At 56.8% G+C, this 25,017-nt stretch overlaps 1 protein-coding gene and 2 long non-coding RNA genes across 20 annotated transcripts in view; 2 read left to right on the top strand and 1 right to left on the bottom strand.

The window, feature by feature from the left end:
• Positions 1 to 4,860, bottom strand: part of ADGRB2 (adhesion G protein-coupled receptor B2) — a 35,810-nt gene extending 30,950 nt beyond the window's left edge. For 12 of the 15 annotated variants that reach the window (XM_038531286.1, XM_038531290.1, XM_038531287.1 and 9 more), the window contains exon 1: positions 4,727 to 4,860. The gene's annotated coding sequence lies outside the window, so the exon portion shown is untranslated. Of the gene's footprint in view, positions 1 to 4,518; positions 4,632 to 4,726 lie in introns of those variants that run through there. The other 3 variants (XM_038531298.1, XM_038531300.1, XM_038531299.1) reach the window with 2 other exon arrangements.
• Positions 2,039 to 10,020, top strand: LOC119870366. Of its 2 annotated transcripts, none has more exons than XR_005355894.1 (2): positions 2,039 to 2,318; positions 9,218 to 10,020. It is a non-coding gene; the product is annotated as an uncharacterized LOC119870366 (long non-coding RNA). The 2 variants fall into 2 exon arrangements; XR_005355895.1 differs by lacking the exon at positions 2,039 to 2,318 and adding an exon at positions 5,274 to 5,401.
• A 1,551-nt stretch (positions 10,021 to 11,571) lies between these two features.
• Positions 11,572 to 14,829, top strand: LOC119870046. Of its 3 annotated transcripts, none has more exons than XR_005355067.1 (3): positions 11,572 to 11,773; positions 13,927 to 14,236; positions 14,770 to 14,829. It is a non-coding gene; the product is annotated as an uncharacterized LOC119870046 (long non-coding RNA). The 3 variants fall into 3 exon arrangements; XR_005355069.1 differs by having other exon boundaries at positions 11,576 to 11,773; positions 13,927 to 14,162; XR_005355068.1 differs by lacking the exon at positions 11,572 to 11,773 and adding an exon at positions 12,023 to 12,492.
• Positions 14,830 to 25,017: the final 10,188 nt, after the last annotated feature.

Below are 25,017 nucleotides of genomic sequence, written 5' to 3'. Positions count from 1 at the left end.
TCACTGTGCTGTGCAGGCATGCACACAAAAGCACATATGCACAGACACACGCGAAGACAGGTGTCACCAGCATTCTATATGTGAACAGACACACATGTACAAACACACACACATAGATGAGTGAAGCCACAGATGTGTGAATTCACATGCACACAAGGGTTTAGGCTCTCACATGGACAAGGTGTAAAGAGCCAGCCAGACACTTGTACACATGCAGAGATGCAAATGTACTCTCGTGTGAACACACACAGGTTCTTTGAGACTTAGCATATGACAGCTAAGTGTCAGGCAGGATCTGACTTACTGTTCCTTCCTTTGTGTGCTCCTGACGCTGGGAGCTCAGAACACCCCTTCCAACCCCACCTCCTGGGCCTAGGCTGCTCCCTCCTCCGTAGCCCCGACCCATCAAGAAGCGCTAAGTCCAGATTCCCAGAGCCACAGCCTGGCTTCTGTACCTCTTTAGAGCCACCTCTAAATCCTGCCCAAGCCCCCTCCTGCACTCAATCTCCTTCAGACACTCCCTTCACACCAATTCAGGAATTTCACCCTGGGTATGTATGACCCTGGTGGTTCCTGCTGGGACATAGACTTTTTGGGGGGAGGGCCTTTTATATATATATATGTATATATCATTCCCCCATCCACAAAATAAGGCAAAAAGCTCGATTCCAAGCTAAGTCAGAGAGAGACTCTCCTGGGAGGGGGCCTGGAAGGATCCTAACCTCACAGGCGGCCCAGGTGGTTATTAGCCATGATCACCCTCCCTGAGCCTCAGGCTCCCGGGCTGTGGAATAGAGACCATGATCCCTGCTCTCAGGACTGCTCCTATCTCTTCATTCAGCCTCCCAGTGAGTTCCGCGCACCAAGCCTGGTGCAGGCGGAGCAGAGCACGCACATGGTCCCTTCCCCTCCTTCCCTCCTTCCCAGAACCTCACAGACTCTCCCGATTTCCCGCTGAGGTCCACCGCTATCTCTGGGAAGGCCCTTTGGGCTGAACCCTGGAAATGTCTCTGCCACCTCCAAGCCCAGTAAAGCTCACAAACATGCACCAGAGCTGGAGAGGATAGGTATGGAGCTCAGCTCTGAGGAAGAACTTCCTGGGTCGCGAGGTTAATGGAGAGGATAATCTAAAGGCCTCCTCCCTCAGGACTTCAATGGGCTGAGATGGGTGAGCTGCGGGTTGGCCTAATCCCAGTCTCAGAGATCCCCCCGACTCCCACACCCACCAGCAGACCTGAGAATCCCACCCTATGCCCAAGCACACGGAGACCCCGTTCCTCCCAGACCCTGCAGGCCTGCCGGCCCCGGACTCCCCTCCTGCACTGAGGACGGAATCGGAGGCTTTTGCAGCAGCTGGCAGGGACAAGACGGGGAGACGGAGGGGGCACCTCAGGGCTCGGGCTGGGTCTCCGGGATCCCGGGGATCGAGCCCCTTGCGCCCCGCGGGCTGGGAGCAGCGGCGCGGGTGGCGGAGCGCGGGGAGCCGGGGCCGCGGGCGGGGGAGGGGCGGCGGTGGGGGAGGGGGCGCGGCGGTGCGCACGTCGTCGCGTTTATCCACCTGGCAGCTCCAATTCGCCCGCCCGTCACTCACCCTCCGCCTCCCCGGCGCTCGCTGCGGGGCCCAGCCCGGGCCGACACGCGGGCGGGGACCCCCACCCGGGGCCTTCGGGTCCCCTGCCCATGCACTGGCCGGGTGGCCCGGTCCCCAAGGACCCCTCCCCCGGAGCTCTGGTACCCAGGAGGGTGCACACCTCCATCCAGCTCCTGGAGCTGGTGGGCAGGACCGAGGCAGGGGGCTCCCCCACCCCGAGGGCGGCCCCGCCTTCTCCACCTGGCAGAGAGGGCCGCTCCTCTTCCAGCTCAGGGGTCTTCCGGCCCGGGGAAGCCCCCCACCTCCACCACGAGGAGGTAGACTTGGGGGGCGGGGGCGGGGCCGCGAGGGCGGCGGGGGAGGGGGCGGTGACTCAGCCGCCCTCCGCCCGCCTCCCCGGAACTTTGCAGCAGCTGGAGCCGTTGCTACAGGAACCGAAAGCTTTTGTTCCCCAATGTCAGGGCTGCCCGGCAGACTGGAGGCTGGGAGGCTGCCACTCCCCGGTGGGACCCAGGCCCAGCCACCCTGCCCAGAGGACTTCCAGCAGCAGAACGCCACACATTCGAGCCCTCTCTCTCCCCCTTACCCACCCTTCACCAAGCCAATCCCGGCAGAGCCAGGTTTCTTCAAACTCTTGGGGCCCTTAGGCGGGGGCGCCCCCTAACTCTGACCTGGAGCACTAACTGTCCTGGAAAGTTCCTGATGGCGTCTGACCTCCTGGGGAGAGGTAAGAGGTTCCTCTGTGCACCATGTGCTCCTCTGTGGCTGATTTCCTACCTCGGGCCCCTTTTTCAGGCAAGCCTACCTTTGGGCACCTTGACTTGGGTTTCTTCCCTGCATTGATCTTACCTGCCCAGCCTCTATACTTGAACCAGGACCTCAGAGACCTTGGCCTGGTTTTCACTGATGCCCCTCTGGCCAGAGCTGATCCCAGAGCAGTCCAGGGGCATGATGAAGGATGGGTGAGGGAGGGGAGAGGCTGACAGTCACAGGCTCCCTCGACCCACTCTGGTTGCTGAAGGTGGTGTCTGGCTTTATTATCCTGGGGGGTTAGGGTGAAGTCACTAAAACCCATTCTGTACTTCTCCTCTGGGAATAGGAATAGCTGGGAGAGGGGCCTGACCTTGGCCTTGAAGACAAACAGCCCAATAAACCAATCACTGTTGAGCGTTACTAGGTGCCAAACACCTAACAATCTAATTTCATTCTCCCAGCAACAATATGAGGCATTTTATCCTGACCTATTTTAGAGAGGGCCAACTGAGGCTCAGAAAGGTTATGTAGCCTGCCAGGTCACACAGCTTTTGAACCCAGCTCATCTAACCAGAAGCTACTACTTACTCAGCTCCATTACCTGGGTGTTGGGAGGGAGAGAAGAGGGCAGAGACCAGCTGGGACCTCACTTTGGGTTACAGAAATGCCTACCACATACACCCACCCCAGGCTAGACCTATGCCTTTCTGAAGAGTGATGGGGGAGGGGAGTCAGAAGAGGAAGAAGAGGGGGAAACTCTGTCCATCTCAGTCCAGGGAAGACCTTCTCCCAAGCCTCACCACCACCGCCATCAGGGCACACCCTGTACAGAGTCCACACTGACCCCTGTGGCAGCAAAAGGGGGGCACTCCCCAGGTGCCTGCTGTCCCAGGGCCAGGTGGACTCCCCCATCGCCTACGCCATGCCCAGACCAGATGAGCCCACCTTTGCCCCCATACCCCACCTAGTGGAAACTGCCATAGGGTAGACAGAGGCTCCCTGAGGACACCTGCCCAAGCCCAAACAAACCCATCCAGACCACCTCAAATCCAGGGACTAGTCCTGTAGGTCTATCCCTGATAGCTCAAAGGGCTCCCGAATAACTGCTGGGATGAGCCCTCCACCCCACCCCACCCCACCCTGCGCTATCCCCAGAGCATATGGCCCGACAACCAGGACTGTTCCCCCGCGGCTAGCACGAGGGGGCACCCGGCCTCGCCCGCCAGCCTCCTCTTCCCCAGGGACTTCCCAGCGCCAGTCCCGCAGCCGCCGCTGCTGCTCTGGCTGCGGAAACCCGGGGTTACCCGCGGGAGGAAAAGGGGCGGCGGGTCCAGAGCTGCGGGCAGGGGGCGCCAGAGGACGCCCAGGGGCCCGGCCGGCAGCTGGCAAGGCGGGCAGGCGGGCAGTATCTCCGGCCCGGGAGCCCCTCCCCCCGCGGGCACCAGACCCTTCGCCCGCTCTGCACCGGCCGCGGCGCAGAGGACTTCCCTCGGACCGAGCTGACTGCGGGAGTGGCCTCCAACTTCACAACCTACAACCCCCGCCCGCCCCCGCCCCATCATGCCAGCCCCGGGGCTGCGGGAGGGTGCGTTTGGTGCCCGGCTCTATGCCCCAGGGGTGGGAAGAGAAGGATGGGGGATGGACAGACTCCGACCAAAGATGGACACGGGAGCCAGGGATGCAGGGCCGGTGGAGATCCTGGCCCAAGAGGAGGGGGCTCGAAGCCGACCCGGGGGACACGGCCCCAAGTCCAGGCTGAGGGGGAGGAGACTTGCAGCAGAGATTCGCGAGGGATAGGGAGACTCCAGGCAGATATGGGGGAGGATGCATCGGGACAGAAATAAGAAGGGAAGCATGGTCGCGGTACTGGCGCGGGGAAAGGCAGGAACTAGGGGCAGACGTGGATGGGGACAGGAAGGACTCCAGGCAGAGATGAAGTGGAGGGGAGGAGCAGGGTCCGGCATCCAGACGAGGAGGGGGGATACAGGGGGAAGGCACAGTCGAGCTGCAGGTTGGAGAAAGGGGCTCTAATCAAGGTGGGGGGCGCACTGCCAGGATCCAGGCTAAGAGAGGAAGAGACTCGAGACAGTAATGGGGGTAAGGTCTGGGTCAGGATTGTGGGGGAGGGCTTTAGCAGAAATGGGGAAAGGGAAGTGGATGATCAAGGGACTCACCAGCGATGAAAGGGGCCTCGGCCCCAGGCTTGGAAGTTCCCAAAGAGATGGGAGTGGGTAGATGCTGAAAGAACTCAGTTCGGGAGAGGGAGGATTCAACAGAGACGGGCTGGGGGAGCGCCCCGAGTCCGGGCCGGTGCGGAAACTCGGGACCGCGCCGGGAGGGCTCGGTGCGGGGCCGGGTCGAGGTCTGGGACCGAGCACTCACCTGGGCGCCGTCAGCAGCAGGAGCGGGGGCCGGCGCTGGCGGAGGCAGCCACGGGGCGCAAGTTTGCCATCCCTAAGGCGGGGGCCTGGCCGGGCGCGGGGCGGCTCGCGGCAGCGGCGCCGAGGGGCCGAGGCTCCCGCTCCGCGGAGCGGCGGGTGCAGAAAAGGCGCCGCGGAGCAGCGCGGGGCGGGCGGGCGCCGGGCCGGGCGCGGGCTCCTGCCGCCGCCTCCTCGCCGCGCCGCCCCCCCGCTCCCCGCTCCCCCGCCCCGAGCACCGCCCGCGCCGCGCGCCGCCTCCTATTCGCGGGCGGCGGCCGCAGCCCCAGGCTCCAAAAGCCGGCGCCGCATCCTCGGTCTCCGAGCGCCGCCGCCACCACTGCCGCCACTGCCGCCGCCGCCGCCGCCGCAGCCAACCCCGGTTCCTCCGGCCGCTCCGGCCGCTGCCCGCAGCGCGCGCCGGGCCGAGTGACGGCCGAGGTGGGACGCGGCGCCTGCGCGGGCTGGGCCCGGGAGGGGGCGCGCGCCAGGCCGGGCGCGAGGAGCCGCGGGAGAAGGGGCGGGGGGCGGGGGCGACGCGCGCCGCCTCCTGTTAAAGGGGGAGCAGCGCCAGCCGAGCCAAGCGCACCCTCCTCCTCCCCGCCCTGGGCCCCAGGCGCCGGCGCGGGAGAAGCCCCGGGTAAGCCCCCGCCCCGCCCGCGGCCTCCTGGACCGCAGGATGCGGCGATCCGCGACGCCCCTTCAGCGATACCCCAGGCCGGAGGCGGCCCGCCCAGCCAGGGTCTCCGGGGCCCCCGCGGGGGGGGGGGGGGGCTGAAACACTTGCCCCACCCTCCCCCGTATGCATTGCAAATTGCATATCCCTGTGCATGCAGGTGCCACTCCCGTGCGCTGAACTTTGCATATGCTTATGCACACAGGTGCCCTGTGGGTGCACTGCAATGTTGCCTGGCTCTGTGCATGCAATTGCTACATACAGACACGATGTGTTAACATGTGTTCAGGTCCTGAATGTCTGTTGGCTGTTCCTGTGGGTAGACACGCTATGTGTGTGCAAGCTTATAAGTGCCACATATGTGCTGAGTGCTGTGGGTCAGTTGTTTGTAGGAGCCACATATGTACACTGCAGTGTGGTATGTTTGATGCATACTCTACTGTAAACTGCAATGTTGCATGTCCCTAGGCACGGGGATGCTACACGTGTGCAGTGTGTTACATGTTTTCCTGAGTGCCTATCTATTCCCACAAGTGCCTTTTCCTGTGCCAGGGGCGCCCCCATGTTGCATCTGTTTGCGTAGAAGCAGCCGGAATGTACGGACCTGCCCCCTCCCCAGCCTGGCACAGTGCGGTTGGGTGGGGCCAGAGCCCACATGGTGAAGGTGGTTCCCAGGGAGATGCCTATGGCTCAGGGCCCTGGTCCGGTGGTTTTGTGGCCTGGGCATGTTGCCACCAGGAAGGTGGGCAGACCAGGGACACACCACTTCAGCCAAAGACAAGTAGGTTAATCAGATGGTTCTGGTCAGAGGAAGAGCCAGCAGGGGGCAGCTTTGCAGTGAAGGTTGGGATGGTTTCAGGAACCCTACTTTTTGAAGGTTCTCTGGCCAGGAGGGGGCTGAGCCTGGGAAGCAAAGAAGTCCCCAGTCCACCCAATCCCAATCCCACCTCTCCACTGAAGCTCCTTGAGTTGGGTCACCCTGGAGACTAGGGCAGAATGAAAAGGCTTCACATCCCCCCAGGGACAGTACCAGGAAGACGTAGAAAAGCCCCCTGTTCACTCCCTCTGTCTCCCCTTTGCTCCAGCAGTCTTGGTGACATTTGTTGTGAATGATTGTGAGAGATTATCGACTTTAATGGAAGGAGGTAATAAGGGGCGATGAAGGAATCTCGCCCGTCACCTTAAGGGAATTTATGAGGCTGTATGAGGCAGGGAGGAGGGCTGGCACCTTTCCTTTCCCAGCGGGAGCCCGAGAAGGACTGTGCTTTACGCCTAGTACTGGCAGGCAGGGCTCCTGGGTTCTTGCTGGGTACTCTCAAACACACCCTAGGTGTCTGGGTTTGGAGGCTCAGCTGCGACTGTGAAAGCCAAGGCAGGCCTTGCCATCTATAGAGGGTGTCAAGAGCCACCCCAACAGCAGTGGAAGATCCTAAGCCTCCTTATTTGGGCAATGCAAAGGGCAGTGGGGGTTGCTGGAGTTCAGGCCTTAAGGAGGTGGACAAAGGTGGGGAGAGTGGTCAGGACAGGAGGTGCACTCAAGGATATAAGGACAGGTCCTCCCTCAGAAGCTTCCAGGACCCTATACTCCAGAGCTCCAGCCCATTCCAATCCCATAGGGAGCCTGCCTCCCTCTTTATGAATATTCATTAAATTAGCATACTAGAGACCCAGAGCCCAGAGAAACCCAGGCAGGTCCCTCGCAGATGTAGTAATGCAGCTGGATCCCTGAGGCCCTCCCGTTCCCCCCAGGATCCAGCTGGGTGCAGGGATAATGGGAGGGGCTGGCTCTGGAGAGACAGCAGCGTTCTGTCTGTTTCTGTGTTCCTTGGTAGCCCTCTGGCTTCTCAACCCCATTCTTTCAGCCACAAAAGTACAGGGAAATATAGCTCTGGGGAATACAGATGGTCAGAGAGAGTGAGGGACTGACAAGGATGGTACTGCCTACCTGGGGACTCACAGGGCAGGGTGGCAGGTCAGCAAGGCAGCAAGGGCTGCAGGAGCAGGGTGGAGAGCACAGACCTCCCCGGGGTTATGCGGGAGCAGGCTCGATTAGGGCCAACCTCGGGAAGGCTCTCCCGGAGGTGCCTCCTCGCATCAGGGCTTCCCCACCTCCTTTCCCAAGAGCCCCTGCCCTTCCAGACTCACTCTGGTGATAATGCCGCCCGGGAGGACTTGGAGTAATTACAAATCGTTTCCATATTCAAATCCAGCTGGTTGAAGAGAAATTACTTCTCTGACAGCCCAGGCGGGGGTGGGAAGAACAAGTCTAAGCCCCAGGAGGGGCCTCTAGGGAGCTGAGGGCAAGGGTAGGGGCCCTGGTCAGAGCTTGAGCACAGAGGGTTTAGGCGGAAGGAAGGGATACCTCCCACCCACCCCTCCCCCTGAAACACAAAGACTGGGTAAAGGACGATTGATCCCAGCCCTTTAGTCCCACTTGGAGCTCTGTCTGGAACCTCTGATGGGATGTTGGGGACCAATGCCACAAGGGCAACTAGAAGTCAGGCTCTCTACCATGCTTTCACACTGTATCCCTAGGTGACCTTGAGAAAATCCCTCCGGCTTCCTGGGCCTCTATTTCCTTACCTGTGAAATGGTATAAATGATCTCACCAGGGCTCCAAGGAGATAAGGGATGTGGATGTGGATTAGCGAGAGCTACATTCCTGAAAGGGGCCTTTTTAAATAATTGCTTTATTACCAATTAATTCGTATTTTGGTTAACAATAACAACCACCAGTGGTCCATTCCGGAGGCAGCACAGCCCTCAGTGGGGCAGTTCAGGGCAGGATAGTGGGTCTACCAGGGGCACAACCCTGGCCTCACCCGCCTGGCCTCAGCCCTGCCTCCCACTGGGCCAGCCACTGCTATGCTTCATTGCCCTTTAAACAGATGAGAAAATGTTCTTCTCTTCCCAATGATTTATTTGGCCCAGAGCCTGGTCAGGTTTCCTTCCAGCCGGTGGGACCTAGGAGTGTCCCTCCCTCAGCCCCTACCCTCCAATGACACTCAGCCAAGTAGGTACCCATGGCAACCCAAAGCTCTGAATACCAAGGTCCCCTTTTAATCCCCCAGCCCCACCCCAGATACCTATCAGGAGCTCATAACATGTCCCCAGAGACACTCAAATCCACATGGATCCCTTCTATCAGGGTCTGTCCCAGAGCTCGTGTGACAAACACCTTACTGCTCTGGATGTCAGGGATCCTGGAGAGGTATCCTGGAAGAGGTGGACTGGCCCTCCCTGCCTGTGGGAAGTCCTGCATGTCTAACTTCATCCATCCTGCTGTAGATGCCAAATGGATTAGGAGCCTGGGGCAGCCTAGGCTGGGTGTTTGTCATTTTCTTGGTGCTGTAGATCAAGGAGAGGAGGGAAGATTCTTTGTTCTCTAGCCAAATCCTCCCAGAAGGTTAGGGCCTGGTTTGTATGCAGCTCTCTGAGCAGTGCCTGCGTTCTCAGGCCCCTGGGGCAGAGGGCAGAGAAGACCTTTAGGGACTAGGTGATCCTCACACGCACCTTACTCCGGAGGGTGTACGCAAGATCCTGCCACCTAGAGGGTGCCTTCACTTACCCATATATATTTTTTTAAGATATATTTATTTATTTATTCATAAGAGACACAGAGAGGCAGAGAGAGAAGCAGGCTCCATTCAGGGAGCCGGATGTGGGACTCGATCCCGCAAGCCCGGGATCACGCCCTGAGCCAAAGGCAGGGACTAAACCTCTGCGCGCCACCCAGGGATCCCCTCAACTAATATTTATTGAGTGTTTACTGTGTTCTAGGTGCTGGGATCCAGGCCATCATCAAATTCTGTTGCTTCTACCTCCTAGAATATCCTACATCTATTCTTCATGTGCCCACTGCCAACGTGGGAGTCCAAGCCACCATCATCTGGTGCCGGGACCTCCTATCTTGAATCTCCATGCTCCCCCTTCTGCCTCCCTGCCCCAATCCATTCTCCTGGAGCCCACTGAGCCATCTCTTTAACATGCAAATCAGAGACCCTCTTCTTAAACCCTCTAGTGGCTTCCTGCTGCACTTAGCACCAGGAACTTCCTAGCCCGGCAGAATCTGGCCCCTACCAGCCTCTCCAGAGCCATTTCCACTGCCCTCATCTTCACCCCACCCCCTCACAATATTGGAGTAACACAAGTCTTCTTGAAAAAGTCCAAATCCTTCTTCCCCCAGCACTTGCCCCAGCTCACCAGGAAGGACTCAGTGCCAACATCACCTCTTCTGGAAGACCTCCCCAGATTACACTTCTAAAGCAGCCCTACCCGCCCATCCCTAGTCGCTCCAAACCATGGCCTTGCGTTTCCATCACAGTATCATTACTTGAAAATATGTTGTGTATTTACACACGTGTCATCTGTTCCCCCTGCTGGACAATGAGTCCTGGGAAGGCAGAGACCTTGTGCATCCAGTCACAGTTGGATCTCCTGGCACAAAGCATTATGCCAGGTATGTGATAGGTATTTGTCAAGGGAATGAATGGCCCAAGGGCAAGTGAAGACCCTGCCCGCACAGAGCTTCCAGTCTGTGATTCTTGATCCACGTTTGTCCAATAAAGCCGTGCTTCACAGTTTCCCATGTGATGACCTAGAAAGGACATCTCCCTCTATCTCTCACTGGTTGTGTGACCTTGGACAGGTCATGTATACTCTTCAAGCCTCAGTTTTCTCTTCTGTAAAATGGAAATAATGATCCCAACCTAGCAGAGCTGATGTGAGTCACAAAAGATAATAAAGCTGAAGGCCTCCCATAGGGCCAGACCCAGGGAGGTGTCCTCTGCAGGAATGTGGCCCCATCTTGAGACTTACTAAGGGCTGCAGCTGTTCCAGGCTCTGGGGACATGGACATGATTCAGAATGGGGCTCTGCCCTTGAGGCCTTCCAGGACTCCCTCCTTCCCACCCAGGGAGAGAGGAGGTCTCATCTGCCGAGATCACTGCTGTGAAGGAAGCCACCCGAGTGGCCGGGACACTGTGAGTGTGTGATCCCTGCAGAGAAACTGAGTCCAAATCGCCTTCTCTATAGCACTTCCTCTCCTCATTTGGAAGCCCTCTTCCTTTTTAGCCTTTCTTGTCTGTGTAAACACACACGCACACACACACATGGATGCATGTACCAGTGAATCCATGTCCACACACTTACACAGTCACTGGCCCACAGACATACACTTGCCTAGGAAGCACAGGTGCATAAATAACCACACACACACACACACACACACACACACATACACAATCCCAGGACACAACCCTCCTCCATTTTCTGGCCCAGGGGGGACCTGTCTGGCTCATCCATCAGTCTTGTCCCCTCTCGCTCTAGGTGGAGGTTAGACATGACCCCTCCAGGCTGACAGGAGGCAGTCTAGGCTTTACCCCCTGGTAAATTCTCCTTGAGACCTAATTCCACCCTCCCATACTGCAGGCCTTAAGGACAAGGAGCCCTGGCAACCACTCGGGACACCCAGAAATGATAGCACCATCCCCTATAGCCACACCCCCCAGGCTGCTGGACATGCAGAGGGTGAAGGTGCCTGAGGAGAGCTGCTCCCACCCTCCTGCCCAGGTGGAAAGGGAAGGGGAATCCCTCAGGGAGGGTCTGGGACACTTGGCAGGCACCGGGCACACCAGCAGTAGGGGGCCAGTGTGTTCCCACCATCTGGGATGCCCCATGTTCTCTCCCCTGGGCTCTGTGCCACCTGGATCCAGCTGGACTGGGCTTGTGCCAAGCAGGACACATTGAGCATAGCAGGCAAGGGTGGGGGCAACCTAGAGGTCTAGCGGGACCAGCTCATCCTGTTGAGCCCCTCTGTGGGCTTGACCCAGTGCCAGCTGCTTTTAACTTATTGTCACAACAAACCCTTACACTGGTGTGGTCACCCCCATTTCCCAGATGAGGAACATGGCTTAGAAGGAGGCAGAGAGAACCAGAGCCCCCTTCATTCAGAAAGGCCCTGCCTTAGTCTTGCCTCTCCCTTGTCCCCCCTATGTCCCCCAAAGGACCGACCAAGCACTGACTGTGGAAAACAATTTATTTTAGGATTAGAGCTGATCTTCCAGAGAGAACCAGCTCCCTCAGGGTAAGAGATCTGAAGGGGTCTGACTCCCAGGGCCTGACTTCTGTAGGGAAAGACTGAAGCAGGATGCCTGGATTTGGGGGAGGCAACCAGAGTTGCTGGGGGTGCCAGGAAGGACCTCCCAGAAGACCACTGACATGTACACACCTCCCTGGCAGGCACAGCCACACTCCTCGCTGACACACCCCAGGAGGACATCCCTTTCTCTAGAATCATACACCACCTCATGCTGGCAGTAAAGCAGTCACTACTTGGTGAGAGGGTGGGCCTTCAAGCTCACTGCCAAACCTGGCACAACTCTGATCTCTAGGGGTCCCAGACTTGGGGGCAAGGCCTACGGATGGGGCAGGGGGTGGAGGGAGAAGGCTCTGAGTGTTGTGGTTGGAGGGGAGAGGCCCTGGGGTGCATCGCCAGCCGGTGTTCTGCATGTCAGAGTAGGAGTGAGTGGGGCTGAGCTCGGGTACACGTGTGGGTGGTTGTGTGCGTCAATGCGTGGGGGGAGAGTCTGTGTGTATGTATATGGTGTGCCTGTGCGCAGGTTTTGTATGTGTCTGCCTAGGCCTTGTACGTCAGAAGCCTGGGCCTGGCTTTGGGATCTCTGCTGTGTGTGTGTGTGTGTGTGTATGTGTCTGTCTTTGTATGCAGGGTGCGCAGTGTTTCATGCATAATTTTTCTATTTGTGTATACCTATGGCATATAATGCATACAGCCATGTGATGCTGCGGTCTGTGTATCTGCTCAGTGTCTAGGTGAATGTGGGGTGTGTTGACGGGGCCGGGTTAAGTTGTTGGAGTTTGTGTGCAACCAGTATGTGGTGTTTCTTTGTATTTCATGCTCAAGCCTGTGTGTGTGTGTGTGTGTATGTGGGGGAAGTGTTTTCAGGCCCGTGTCTGTGCCTTTTGGTGGGGTATGAGTCAGGGCATATGGCATTTGCAGGTCTGTGTGTGACTGTATCTCCGTGTGGCAGTGTTTGGTAGGTGTCTGTGCCAGCCTGTGGTGTGTTTCCCTGTGTGTGTGTGTGCGCGGGGGTTTGCTGGCAGGCCTTCAAGTGGGGAGGGGGGCGGCATTGTGTATAATGCTGTGTTTGTTGTGTGTGACTGTGGGTGGTTGTGGCCCCGGGTGTCCTCTGTATGTGCCTGGATGAGGCTGTGGGTTTGTGCGCAGGGTATGTCTGCAGATCTGTAGGGATGACATTGTTATTCTTGTCTTTGGGCACTTTTTAAGCTAATGCCTCCCAGGAAGCCCCCTCCTCCCCAAGGCTGAGACCTCTGGCCGGCTCTCCCTCCCAGCCACCTTGGCCGGCGCGGCACTTGCCTTGCGGGGAGAGGGAGGGGGGTGGGGGAACCCAGAAACTGGCGGCCGCGGGTCAAGGTCGAATGGCAGGAGGCGCAGGGGCTCCTCCTCCTAGGGCGCCCCGCACCCTCCCTCTCTCACAAAGGGCCCTCCCGGCGAGGCCGCCCGTGCGCCCCTCGCTCGGCCCAGGTCTCCCCCGAAATGAATTTTAATTTCCGCTCCGGGCCGCGGGCCGGAATGAGGCTGGAGCCGGGGGCGGCGGGCGCGGGCGCGGGGCGCGCGGAGCTGAGGACGAGCGCGGATTTGAATTTCAAAGGCGGCTGCGGCCCGAGCGCGTCTGCGTGGGGCGACTGTGCGGCGCTGGTGTGTCCGCCCAGGCGCGCCTGCGTGCGCCGCGTGTGTCCGAGTGAGCGTGCTTTGCGAGTGTGCCTGAGGGGCGCGTGCGAGCCCCGCGTGGGCTGCGAGTGCCGGCGAGCCCGCGGTCGGGGGCTCGAGGCCGCGGGGACGGCCACGGCGGCGTGTCTGGGCGCGCTGGCGGGCAGGCGCCGGCGGCGGCGAGGGCTGTATTTTTAGACCGAGCCTGCACCACCGTCCGCGCGCGTGTGCGTGTGCGCGTGTGTGTGTGTCGGTGCTCCAGGCCCTGCGTGTGGCTGCGAGTGTGGCCGCGCGTTTGGGCGCTCGTGTCTGTGTCACTGCGTGGACGCCCGCAGGGGTGTGAGGGTGTGTCCGCGTGTCTGCGCCCACGTGTGGATGCGCATTTGCACCCGAGTCCGCGTGGGCGTCTGTCTGCAGGCACGGGGGTCCGTGTGAGCGTGCCCCGCCCCAGCCCCTGCGCGAGCCTGCGAGCGTGTCCGTGCGTCCGAGTGCCCGGGGTCTGTGTCACTGTGTCTCCCAGCGCTGGCTGGCGCGGGCGTCTGCGCGACTGTGCGGGGCTGGGGGTGGGGCAGCGGGGAGCAGGGTCGGGGAGCCAGGGCGCCCCCCACCGCCACTCTCCGCCCGCTCCCCCGCTCCCCGACCCGCGGGAGCGCAATGGGCTCTCGGGAGGCAAAGGCCGGAGAGGAGGGGCGGCTACCCGGGGGGCGGAGCGGCGGTTCCAGGCTGTCGCTCTCCCAAGGCGCGGGGGCAGCTCCGCCGTTGCAGACGAACGGCGATCGTCACCGCCCTGTGGCTGCACTGGAGGTTGAAGCCAGACACCAGGAAGGACCGCCAACCGCCCGCCCCAGGCCACGGCCATCTCCTAACAGGAGACTCGCACTCATGAACCCTAATTCAGACACAGCGGGGCACACTCCCGGGCACACCTAACACACACAGGAGTGTGGGCCAGGCTGCTGTCACCTGGATCAAGGGGTAAGGCCCACTGATGCACACCCAGGAATCCGCGCACGTGAGCAAGTGCCCACGCACACACAGGGGAGACACAGGTGAACAAACTCACCCCTCTCTGGGTCTTGGACCTTGTGGGGTGAAGAGGGCTGTAGCTCAGAAGTCCTAGGGAAGAGGGGCAGCCTGAGTCACTTCATGTCCCCTTTACTCTGTCAGGCCCTGGGTTGGATCCTGACAGGGATGGCTCAGCCTACATCACTCTTCCAGAAGTTGGGGTGGGGGTGGGGGGTGGGCATAAAGACCTCAAATCCAGTTATTCCTGGTCATTCTCATGAGGAGCCATCCCACAGCCAGAGGCAGGTAAGAGCCAGGGGCTGCCTTCTCATGGGAGGTCTCCCAGCGTCCTGGCTAGAACAGGTGGGTGGGTAGGGGGGCTGCTGTCAGGAGGACCAGAGGACAACAAGGAACTAGGGATGGGATGATGGTTTCAGGTCCTCCTCTTCTGTGGAGAATTTTGAGAAGGGGTAGAGGCTGACTCCCGTCAGTAAGGCTCAGCAAGGGGCCTAGCACCAAGAAGCTGCTCCAAAAATACTATTAACTGAGGCTTTTTTTTTTTTTTTTTTTTTTAAAGGAGGGGCACCTAGATGGCTCAGTTGGTTAAGCATCTGCCTTCAGCTCAGGTCATGGTCCCAGGGGCCTGGAATGGAGCCCCTCATCAGGCTCCCTGCTCAGTGGGGAGTCTGCTTCTCCCTCTCCTTCTGTTTCTCCCCTCTGCTCCTGCTCTCTTTCAAATAAATAAATAAAATCTTTAAAAAAAAAAGAAAGAAAGAAATGAGTCAGAGAATGTAGAGGCCCACCTAAGGGCCGAGGGAGCCGTACAGAGGCATAAATAGTATATCCAGGCTCTCTGCATGGCTGTGTGTGTGTGTGTGTGTGTGTGTTTATGTCTGGGGGGAGGACACAGGAAGCTGAAGGTTAGCCTGGAAACACATCACTGTGGGCCTTGTAAGCTAAACCAGAGGTCGCTTTTATTCTGAAAGCAAGAGTTTTATGGAGGGTTTTAGAGAGGAAATCATAGTCAAGTTTGCTTAAGGAGAAACAGCTGGGCACCTGGACGGTGGATTTGAGGAAGCCAGGATTGGAGAAGAGGACCAGTGAGAGGCTCATTCATTCATTCATTTATTCATTCAGCAAATATTTATTGAGTGCTTACTAAAAGTGTCTGGCACTGGGGCGCCTGGCTGGCTCAGTCGGTGAAGCATGTGACTCTTGATCTCAGGGCCGTGAGTTCAATTGGGCGTGGAGCCTACTTAAAAAAATAAATAAATAAAACTGTCTGGCACAAAGGGTGGTGAAATGGATAGAATCTAGAACTTCAAGGAATTTCTAGAACCTGACCACATAACGGCTGAGCTTATGAGCAGTTTACCTTCTGGTGGGGGAGGGGAGGCAGATGCAAAAGCACAAATACATAGACTGTTAGTGTTGATAAGAACAAAGAAGGAAAATAGTGTTGGGTAGGGAGGCAAGGGGGTTAGAGGAGAACAGGAGGCGAGTTTAGGCGAGGTGGTCAGGAAAGGTGTCTCTGAGAAGGTACCATCTGAGCAGAGACCCGAAGGAGGTGAGGGATACTTATAGGAAGAGCAGTCCCTATAGGGGTAATTGTAAGTGCAAAGGTCCTGAGGGGGAGGGCGCCACTTATTCACAAGGGGAAAGACTTAGGGGAAATCCATGATTTCTATTTTGGACATGCTGCATTGAGGTGCCTTCAGGACATCCAGGGACAGGGACCAGGAAACAGGAGAGATGTGGGGAAAGATAGAGATTAGGGAGAATGGAAGCCCAAGCACTGCTGCAGTAGGAGAGATTAAGGATAGACCACAGGCAGGGAGCAGCCCAAGGTGTGAGAGTTGGTTTGAGGGAGAATGGCTGCTAGGGATGGGGAGCAGGGATGGGGACCATGTGACAAAAATGGCACCCCCCCCCAAGATGGTCCTGGTACTAGCTTCCCCTCCTCCCCTGCCCTGGGGCCACAGTCTCTCCCCACTTGCCAATCCACCCTCCTGCCTGGGAAGGAGTCATTGGGATTGACTCTCCCAGCCAGGATGCTGGGAGACCTCCCATGAGAAGGCAGCCCCTGGTTCTTACCTTGCCTCTGGCTGTGGGATGGCTCCTCATGAGAATGACCAACAACTTTGAGGTTGTTGACAGGAGCCCCTTTCCTTTTTTTTTTTTTTTTTTTTTTTTTTTTTTATGATAGTCACACAGAGAGAGAGAGAGAGGCAGAGACACAGGCAGAAGGAGAAGCAGGCTCCATGCACCGGGAGCCCGACCTGGGACTCGATCCCGGGTCTCCAGGATCGCGCCCCGGGCCAAAGGCAGGCCCTAAACCGCTGCGCCACCCAGGGATCCCCACAGGAGCCCCTTTCAACGAGGAAGTCCCCTGGGCCCCCTCCGCCACCATCCTGGCCAGTAGAGCCAACCTGTCCACCCATAGTGCTTCTAAGGGTGACTTGATGGATCCTCAAGTCACTCTGCAGCCCCCTCAGCAGGAATCAGCCCCGGGGAGCAGCAGAACCTGGGATTAGAGTCCACAGGGCCACAGACTTCCCAGGGGGCCCCTGAGCCTCCGGGGAGCAGCAGAACCTGGGATGAGAGTCCACAGGGCCACAGATTTCCCAGGGGGCCCCTGAGCCTCCGCGTCCCCCTGTGTTGGGATTGGGAGGGACAACACCTTAGTGGGACCTTCCAGCCCTCCCAGGATCAGAATTTCCAAGGCACTTTCATCACATTTCGGATGGTTTCCTCACCGTAGACAGGTGACGTGGGCATCTGGTCCAGCTCCGCCACCGGCTCCCAGAGGGTTCTGCTCCCGACCTGTCCTCAGTTTCCCTATCTGTGAGATAAGCAGCACTTGCTGACTCTCCAAAGTTCCTTGGAACTGTGAGATGCTGCCATTTCTGTAATTTCTTATCTCAGCCCTGATGGCAACTTGGGGCCTCCTCTCTCAGAACATTTCCCCAGCCTCCTAGACCCCCCTGCTCCAGCGGCCCCCCACCGCCTCTGGCTCCCCAGGCTCCCTGATAAGGGGCCCAACTAATTACATTAGGATTTCATGCCAATTAGCAAACAATTACACAGGCAGATTGGTGCCTAATTTGGAGCAATAACGAAAGCTCCACTGGCCGAGGCGAGAATGCTGCAGACAAGACAGTTCACCCCGCCTGGCCCTCCTGGAGCCCCCGGAGGTGGGGCGCCGCCAGCTCTCCTCCACCCAGACCTGGGCCACAGTCTGCGGTCCTCCTTTAAAGGTCTTTAAGCGCTGTTTATGTTGAGGACATGGTCTGCCCAGGCCTCTGCTAAGAGAGGGTTTAGAGGAGGGCAAGGAAGGGTGGACAGGGGATCCCTGGGTGGCTCAGTGGTTTAGCGCCTGCCTTTGGCCCAGGGCGTGATCCTGGAGTCCTGGGATCGAGTCCCACATCGGGCTCCCTGCATGGAGCCTTGCTTCTCCCTCTGCCTATGTCTCTGCCTCTCTCTCTCTCTTTCAAATAAATAAATAAAATATATATATTAAAAAAAAAAGGAAGGGTGGACAGTGGGGAGTGGGGAGTAGAGGCGGATAGGGCCATCTTCCTTGAGGATGTTGGGAGGAATGGGGGACAGGAATTGAGTGGCTAAAGGCTTGGATGACTCAGTGGGTCATATGAGCTCAGGACCAATGGAAAAACCAGTTAGGCCAGAGCACAGGCTCATGTAGGGGGGTGGGAGGGCCAAGGCTGTAGAGGTGGGTAAGGCCGGCCAGGGAATGCCAATACAGAGAATTCAAGCATGCTCCTGGAGGCCACTGGGGGCTCCTGGTGGGAGAGGGAGACCATGCTGAGACCCATGCTGGGTCGTGACCTTGCTTGGGCCACCAGCAACCACCCAGGCCACCTATAGCCACCCTGGGGTCTCCTCTAACATCACTGGAACCCGCTGCCCTTGTCCATGACCACAGAGACTGTGGCTGTAGCTGCCAGCCCTGCCCCTCATCCCACATTTTCCCCAAGTGATCACCCTAAGGAATAAAACAAATCGGATTCCTCATCTGCTTAAACTTTCAATGGCTCCCCAGTGCTCTCAGGATAAGTTCAAGCACTCAACCTCAGCGTTCACTGCCTTTGAGCATCTGGCCCCTGAAGACCTCCCAACCAACCGCCCCCCTCCTTTCTGCCTCCACAGCTACCCACTGTCCTGGGAACTGGACTCTGATTCCTGATGGTGCCAGGCTCTCTCCCACCTCCCAGCCTTTGACTCTGCCGTTCCCTCTGCCTGGATTGCTGTCTCAACAACCCTTCCCTGTTACCAAACGCATCCTTCAAGGTCCCCTTCCTCTGCCTCCCAGATTCCTCCAGGAAGCACTAATTCTTCTCTCCTCTGGGCTCCTTTTGTCACCTTCTGTGGCACGGTTCACTCTGCATCAAAGCTGTTGGTATCAGCGTCTCCTGTCCCACTGGACTCGGAGCTGCTCACAGGTAGGGCCTGGAGCTGATTTACTCTGTGTCTCCTTCATACAGTACAGAAAGCAAATGAACAAAGAAGACAAAGGAATGAGATAAAAACAATTTTCCCCTGAGGATAGCAGGGAAACTGAGACAGAGTCCCAGAGAAATATTCATGAATCTGGTGGACGCTTCATTTAGAAAGGAAAGCTGAATTAGCTTTCAGCCCTCTGTTCACTGGAGCCAAGCCCTGATCCCATCCCTCCAGGTTTTCTTCCTGAACAGTCTCCCAAAGCTCGGAGTACCTCCCTTCAACCTGTTCTTACCCAGCTGTTTTCAGCTCTGCTTTCGACAAATGAGATCAAGAAAACCCCTACTAAGCTCAGGATACCAACCCCCCAAATAAAGGCAGCTCTTGTGAGGGCAGTGGCACAGCAAACTGAACTGCCGCATGAAGGCCTAGCGGCAGACTCAAGGAGGAACCTGCTGACCATCAGCGTACAGCCCCTAAAGTGATCTCTAAAGGAATGAGCAATGGGTAAGGGGTGGGGGTGGGGGAAGGTGGTGGGGGGGGGGTGGTGAAGCAGCGGCGCTTCAGCTTATCTAAAGGAGACCAAGCAGAGGCCAGGGATGGAATGCAGACCTTCCTGGAGGCAGGGGGATGACCTAGCTGACTTTCCCGGAGAGCTTCATTCTCACTTGGGGGGCTGCCACTCCATCTCAAGGCCCATCACTCACGTTAATTACCAAGAAAAAGCCGATTTCTCCTCATTTCCAGACTCGGAATGACAGTATCATTAGGCTTGTAATGTGCAGAGAAATTGTGTGTGTCTGTCTTGGAACATGTCCTGAGCCAGAGTGGGTAAGGGCACCCCCAGCTAGAGTTTGTCTCCAAGGCGTTCCCTGTGGCAGCGGGCCAACCTCAGGAAGAGATGCTGTGCCACCAGGGCAAAGGCCCTCTCCCTCTCTGTTTAGTGGCATCTGCCAGATGTAAACAAAACCAGCAATTCCCTGCTCAGAATTATACAAGGGCACAAACCCCCTTGTCTAAGCCAAACTTGAACTTAGGCCTCTGCCATCATGGCCCATCGCGGTCCTGTCCAGACCCCTTTGCTCTGGGCTCCCTGCCCACCTCTGGACCACCAGGCTTCTGGGTACCATCTCATCTCTAGGAGTAGGGCGTTGACTCTTCCTGAACATTCCTTCCTCCCTCAGCAAAACCAATATCCTACACATGAACAGACCTCAAACAATAACCACTGCTCACAACCTTTTACACACCTCTTCACACTCTTCATCATGTTTAATCCTCACTCAAACCCACTTGACACATGAAGAAACTGAGACCCACACAAGTTAAGTGACTCGCCCAAGTTCACGTCTCAGAGCTAAGCTTGACCCCAGGTCTGCCCGATGTCAGAGCTTAGGTTGAAGACAGACTCTTCAATCCAATCCATGCAGCACTCTGGGAATGCATCCTCTGTCCCTGCTCCTGATAGAGGATTGGACCCAAACAAGCTCTGCCCTTAAGAGCCGAGGTTGGTGAGGGAGAGGCAGGATGTAAAAATATAATTATAGCTCAGTGTGTTCTGTGCATGACACAAAAGAGAAAATACAAAAGGTTTATCCTCACCAGTAATCAAAGACATGCAAATTAAAACAACAATGCAATGCAGTTTTACCTACTGAAATTAATACAGTTTTGTTTGTGTGTGTGTGTGTGTGTGTGTGTGTGTGTGTGTGTGTTTTAAAGACAGTACCAGTGTTGATGTGAACTGAAATCTGGGGCACTCTGAGACTCTGCTGATGGAGGAGTAAATTAGAACAACTTTTCTTACATTTTTTTTAAGTAGGCTCCATGCCCAACGTGGGGCTCAAACTCACAACCCTGAGATCAAGAGTCACGTGCTCTAGCCAGTCAGGTGCTCCCTAGAACAACTTTTTTGGAAGGCCATCAGGCCATGCTGTCAAGAGTTTTAAAAACAGACCTCTTTGTCCTGTTAATCTACTTTTAGGAACTCAATCCAAGAAATAACCAAATACTGGAAAAGAACCATGCATAGGGATGCTTATTGCCATTATTTATAATTATGAAAAATCACAACCAACATAAATGTTTAGCAATAGAGGGTTGGTTCAATAAATGATGATATATCCATATACAAGAATATTACACAACCATTAAAAGTCACATTCTTTTTTTTTAAGATTTTATTTTATTCACATGAGACGAGAGAGAGAGAGAGAGAGAGGCAGAGACCCAGGCAGAGGGAGAAGCAAGCTCCCTGCAAAGAGCCCGATGTGGGACTTGATCCCACATGTCCTGAGCCAAAGGCAGACACTCAACCACTGAGCCATCCAGGCATCCCTAAAAGTCACATTCTTGAAGAACTTTTAATAGCCTGGGAAAACGGGCAGCCCCGGTGGCTCAGCGGTTTAGTGCTGCCTTCAGGGTGTGATCCTGGAGACCCTGGATCGAGTTCCTGCATGGAGCCTGCTCCTCCCTCTGCCTCTCTCTCTCTGTGTGTGTCTCTCATGAACAAATAAAATCTTAAAAAAAAAATAACCTGGGAAAATGCTCAGTATATAATGATAAGTTAAATGAAGCTATACCTATAGGATGCTCTTAATTTTGTGAAAAAAATATTTAATCAATTCATTTAAAGAAAGTCTGGCAGGAAATAAGCCAGGAGCTAATCTGAGGGGATTGTGGGTAATTTTTTGTTTCAATTGGTACTTTTTTGTTTCTTATAAATCTCCAAATCTGTGGGGAGAAGTAAAAAAATACATGCAATGGGTGCCAGGCGGTGTTGGGGGGCAGCCCAGGAGGTCATGGGAGCACAGAGGCTCCTAACTTCAGTCAGGGAAGGGTTCCTGGTAGAGGTGGTGCTTGTGCTGTGTCTCAGAACTCATAATCTTTATCCAAAGAGAAGACGACTGGTTCCAGCTTGGGAAATCACATGCAAAAACACAGAGGCAAGGAAGATCCTGATCTCTTCTGGAAGCTCTTAGTTGCTTGTGCGGCTGAGTGAAGGGGGCACAGGTAAACCCAGGCCGAGAGCAGAGACCAGACCAAGGAAGGCGTAGAAGACCAGGCTGAGAACAAAGTCAGTCGACGGTCCCAAGCAGGGGGTGTCACAGGATCCAAGTTGTGTTGTGGAAGGATCGTCATTGCGGCCACAGAATGGAGGTGAAGAGAGGGGCATGGGAGGGCGAGGCTCAACCTGGCACCGAAGGCAGGGAACGCTGAGAGGAGGCTGTTTCAGTGCCTGGGTGAGGGAGGGGGTTGGCCTGGGCTGCTCGAGGGTGGCAGAGAGGAAGAGAGGAGGGGCAAGCTGCAGCAGTGATGATGACATCTGACAGGACTTGGTGATTAATTGGAGAGGGGAGGCCGAGTGGGGGAGGGGAGGCTCTGCCTCTGACAGTGGCTAGAGCACACACACGTGCACACACTCAGAAATTTAGATCACACATCATCAGGAGTGACTTCCCCCCTCCATTTCCCCCAAGAGGCAGTTTTGGATCTTATTTTATATTTAGCTGCTGACCCTGGAAGAGGCTGACATTGGCCAGGTCGCCACACCTGACCTATGGCTCACCTGGGCATGCCTGTGCCTCCGTGCTCCCAGCCTGCATCCCCAGGGAGTGGGGGTGGGCAGGATTAAGGGAAAACCCACAGGGAGTGGGCGGGGGGGGCGGGTGTGGGCAGGAGCAGATATAAAAGGCCACAGCTAGATCTTCCGCAGGGACCTAATACACGCTGTCACACACATGGACCTGGATTCACAAAGAGAGAGGACAGTCACCCACGGGGACGCTGAGAGTCAAGTCACAGGCAGAGAAGCACACAGAGCCAGCCTGACGCAGGCTGTTAGCCACAGGCCTGTCACACACAGTCACACCCCCACCATCAGACAGCCTCCGACACAGCCCCAGACAGGTCTCACACTCAGCCCATTGTGCTCAGCTGGAGCCCCAGGTCCTCCGGCGGCTCCACCCCCAGCCCCACACGGCTCCTCCCTTCCCCAGGAGGACGGAAGGAGGGCTGGCAGAGGGGCCAGCAGAGGGGACTGGCACAGGGACCCGCAGCCAAACGGGGCAGCAGCCGGGAGGGAGGCCTCTGAGAAGGGGTTGCCAAGGCAACAGGCTCCGCAGAACCAACCAGGAGCTTAGATTCTTGACTCTTATTTTTAGAAGTTGGGCCTGGGCTGCTTGGGCCGGCCAGCAGCCCGGCTCGGCTCCCTTGGGCGGTGCCTGAAGACATCATACAGCGACACCAGCCTCAGCCCCCCGGGGGGCTCCCGGTAGCCACTACCCATGCCAGGCTTCTCCCACACACCCCAGCCTCCTTCCCCAGGTCATGCCTTGGGTTGGATCTTCTACTCCCTTCTGTCTTCACACAGACCTGGGGTCCTGCCCGCAGTACCCTCTAACCTCCAGGCCCCAGGAATGGGGGACACAGCCTACCCACCCCCACTGCAGTCTGTTGATATCTGTGGCTTAATTTACAGTGTGTTGGGGGAAGAAGCAAAGGGTGGACCTTGGCCAGATTTGTGAAGTGGTATATGTGAGACTTGTGTGTGAATCAGTGTATGTGTGCATTTTAGGGGTGACTCTCGCATCAGCTCTGAGTGCTTGTGCATGTGCGCGTGTGTATGTGTGTGTGTGTGAGAGAGGGAGAGAGAGAGAGAGAGAATTCTCCCTTCCACAGGGGGAAAACAGAGTTCTCCCTCTCTCCCAACTCCACTCACCACCCTTACCCCTAACCTCCACCCCTGCGTGGATCTCTTAAAAATAGGGGGAAAGCAGAGATCTCAAGCTGGAACCATGGTAGAGAACCTGGGTCTGGGTGTCCCTCCTTGGCTGGACACTCCCTGTGTCTGAACAGGTAGCTCCTGAGCTGGGCCGAAGAGTGGTGGTGAGGGCAGGGAGGGACCCGATAGATCCATCCAGGTGGACGGAGCCTGGAAAAAGAGGGGGTTGGGGACAGCGTGCTCCAGTGAGCTGACTTTATGGTGACTCCTCCAGCTGCTGGGGATTTCTCTGTTAATCTGGGACTGCTCTGTTTGCATCTCATTTGCCTATATTTGCATAACAAGGGTCTGGCTGGCACCAGAGATCGAAATTCCTAGCCTGAGTAATTGTGTGAAAAAGCCTCCGGAGATGGAGCAATAATTTGGGGGCCAGGGAAACAGAGGCTGGGAGCTGGATGCATTGATGTTGCTGGCCCTCCCTTAATGCCTCCATTTCTCCCCTAATGCCAGTGTAGGAAGGGTGGGGATGTCACTGGGAATGCGGTTGGAGGGATAAAAGGATTGAGAGCCGGTCGCCTTTGAGAACCCTGGGCTCCCACATGGGGCTGGGCACAGAGCAATCCCCTCGGTGGAAATGGCAGGAGTTTGGTAGGAGCAGAACTGACAGTGGGGGTGGGGAGGTTCCACTTGGCTAGTTCTGCCCCCACCCCCTCCCCGGCAGCCCCCTGGCAGACTCAGCACCCGCAAGTCTAGTTAAGAGCTGGCTCAAATCAGAGTTCTGGGATGGTCTCCTGGATCTGCCACTTACCAGTTCCAACAGTCTCAGACCTGGGCAACAAATGCCCCTGCCCTAGGCCCTCCTCTGCACGGAATGAAGAATTTCAAGGCTCACAGGCTCACAGGCCCACAGGGTGATGCTCACCTGGAGCTCCAGCCCCCCTTTAGGGCACACCCCAACCCCGCACCCCAGAATTCCCTGCCCCAACAGCCCTAATTCAGCTGCCAAGGGCCCAGGTAGCCTCTTTCCCACATCCCTTCTCAAGCTCCGATGGGTGGCAGAAGGGTGGCTAGATCCCAGGAGTGTGGAGCAAGCAGGGACTCCAGTGCTGGGGTATCCATAGGTCTGCATACGAAGCCCCTCACACTGCTGCCTGGAGCCCCGGGGTGAAGAGGAGAGGGATGGGTGGAGGTCTAGAGGTCTCCTGTTGTACTCTTGCCCTAGGCTTTTTAAACCTTTGGGGTGGCTCTGATAAGCTGTTTGATTTTGGGCAAGTTACTTAACCTCCCTATGCCCCCAAGTGGGGTTAATAATAGTACCTGCCTCATGCAGTTGTTAGGAGGAAGAACTGAGTTAATTCATGTAAAGCACTTAGAGCGGCGGTGCCTGGCACAGAGAAAGGGCTTGTAAGTGTTCGCTATTATTGTCTATATTATCCTGGGATTTGGCTTTTTTCCCTCCAGCTGCAGAAGCAGCACCTTTTCTTTCACTCTGAGAGATGGAGGAAGAAGTAGGGGATGGGGACATTGCTTCCACTCCCCCCATCATCCCTCGGAGCACAGCCTCCCCCTTTGTTTCCCTCCCCAGCTACACACCCCCACGCCAGGCTGCTAGGCTGCCAGATGCCAGGACAGCGAGGCCACTGG

The sequence above is a fragment of the Canis lupus genome, chromosome 2 (genome assembly GCF_011100685.1).
Source record: "Canis lupus familiaris isolate Mischka breed German Shepherd chromosome 2, alternate assembly UU_Cfam_GSD_1.0, whole genome shotgun sequence".
NCBI classification, from domain to species: domain Eukaryota; kingdom Metazoa; phylum Chordata; class Mammalia; order Carnivora; family Canidae; genus Canis; species Canis lupus.
Note: the sequence above shows the minus strand (reverse complement) of the source record. Positions and strands in the feature narration are given on the sequence as shown.